Consider the following 2,326-nt stretch of genomic DNA (forward strand, 5'->3'; position numbering starts at 1 on the left):
TTTCAACTCCAACTGACGCCTATGAACTCCACCCCGACGTTATGGAACGACCCTTAGACGACGACGAGGCGCCCGTCGCGGCGTCGCCGCCGCTCGCCGCAGGCGAGTCGTGGTCGTGGACGTTCGACGCGTGCGGGTCGTATCACTTCCGGTCGCTCGTGTACGTGTTCATGAAGGGCAGCGTCACGGTCGTGGATGCCGACGTGGCGGGTGACGTGGCGACGACCGGGGGCGCCGACGGGAATAAAGAAGACGCGGGGATCGTCGTCGCCGACGCGTACGACTTCGACGCGTCCCCGGAAGCCGCCGCCGCCGCGCGTCTGGAGAAGCGCGCAGAGAACCGCGAGCGGCGCGTCAGGGCGGCGGAGGAGGAGAAGGCGCGGGCGACGCGCGCGGCGGAGGGGATGATGCGCGAGATCGAGAGCAGAGCGCAGGCGGAGGTGCGTTCTATACACTGGTCCCCATACGACCCCGTTGGCGTGGTGAACGCCGATCCTTAAGGACTTTGCCCGGCGCATCTCTCCGCCCACCCCTTCCTTTCAATTCCCGACCGCGACGCCTTTCAACTCCAACTGACGCCTTTGAACTCCACCCCGACGTTCGCTTGTATGGAACGGCCCTGAGGCGGCGACGCTCTTCTCGTCCGACGACGACGACGACGACGACAACGACGGGAACGGCGGGACCAACGGAACGCCGTACGCCGCGCTCGCGAGCAGCGACGACGAGGAAGCGGAGGAAGCGGCGGCGATGAATACGACGACGACCGAGACGACCGAAATCGAGATCGAGACCGAGGTGGAGACGAAGTGGCGACTCGAGGTGGAGGAGCGCGAGGCGTCGAGGCCGGTGACGGTGTCGCAGCTCCTCGAGCGGACGAACGAGCGGTGAGACAGACTGCTTCCCATACGACCCCGTTCGCGTGGTGCACGCCGTTCCTTGAGGACTTTTCCCGTCGTCGCTCTTCACCCGCGCTTCCCTTTCAACGGTTGACCGGTGAGACGTTCGACTGACCGAGCGCTTGACCCACGCAGGCGGCTGTCGGCGACGCTGAGCGAGACGTCCTCGGGGCGAGGGTCCGGGGCAAACCTACCCGAAACGGCCGGGTTGTCGCCGTTATCTTCTACTTTCTCTTCGTCGTCGATCCCGGTGCCGACGCACCCGACGCCGACGGCGCGGTGCGACAAGTGCAAGAGGGCGTTCGCGTCGACGACGAACTTGGCGCGGCACCGCCAGTCGCATCGGTTCGACGGCAAATCCGGTCGTCACGGCAAACCGTTCGTCCCTCCGGCGACGCGCGAGCAGCTCGCGGCGTGCTGGAGGAACCTCTGCGCGGAGACGAGGCGCGAGGTGTTGGACCTCGGCGTCGGCGGCGAGGCTGGCGTCCTCGTGTTGACCGCGTTCGCGTCGAGAGGCCCCGGGAGTTTCGCGCTCGTCTCCTCCGGGGTGAATAATAAGGATCTTAACGGCGACGTTCCGGCGGACGGCGGGAGCGGCGACGTGCGCGCGAGGTACGCCGCCGCGGGGGACGTCCTCCGGACGTACGTCGACGGCGACGTGAACGTCGCGAAAACGGTCGACGCTGATGCGTTTCTCACCGCGCTTCACGACGCGAGCGAGGGCGGCTTCCTCGGCCCGAAGTGCGCGGTTGACCTGTCGTCGATGGTCAGCGAGCGCAACCTCGAGGCGGCGCTCGCGCTGTTGCTCGAGGAGCGACTCATGCGCGCGTACGTGAAAGAGCGCGGCGCGGAGGCGGAGAGGACGCAGAGGCTTCTCATGGCGGAGCTCGACGAGGCGGCGGCGGATAAAGAGCGGCGCGAGGCGCAGAAGATGAAGATGAAGGCGAAGAAGGCGAAGCAGAAGAGCAGGAAGCGCGCGGGCGCCGGCGCCGGCGCGGGCGCGGGCGCGACGGAGACGGGGGGGAAGTCGACGGCTCACGACAGCGACGGCGACGATGATCGCGGCGGCGACGGCGACGGCGGCGGCGGCGTCGACGACGACGTCGACGAAGACGCGCGCCGCGAGGAGGAGAAGCGGCGGGCGGAGGCGGAGGAACGCGCCGCCGCGTCGGAGCGCGAGCATCGGAGAAACGAAGCCGCGGCGGCGGCGGCGGCGGCGGAGTACGCTGAGCGAGAAGCGCGCGAGGCTGTCGCGCGGGCGCGGCGGCGGGAGAGCGCCGCGAAGGCTGTGGAGGCTGCCGCGGAGACGACGACGGAGGCGGCGGCGGCGTTCGCGGTCGGCGGCGGCGCGCTCGCGGCGAGTCCGTACGGCAAGGGGAGGGCGAAGACGGCGGCGGCGGCGGCGGCGGCGGCGGCGGTGGGTGCGG

Source organism: Micromonas pusilla, assembly GCF_000151265.4.
Source record: "Micromonas pusilla CCMP1545 genomic scaffold MICPUCscaffold_13, whole genome shotgun sequence".
In the NCBI taxonomy this organism is placed as follows: Eukaryota; Viridiplantae; Chlorophyta; class Mamiellophyceae; order Mamiellales; family Mamiellaceae; genus Micromonas; species Micromonas pusilla.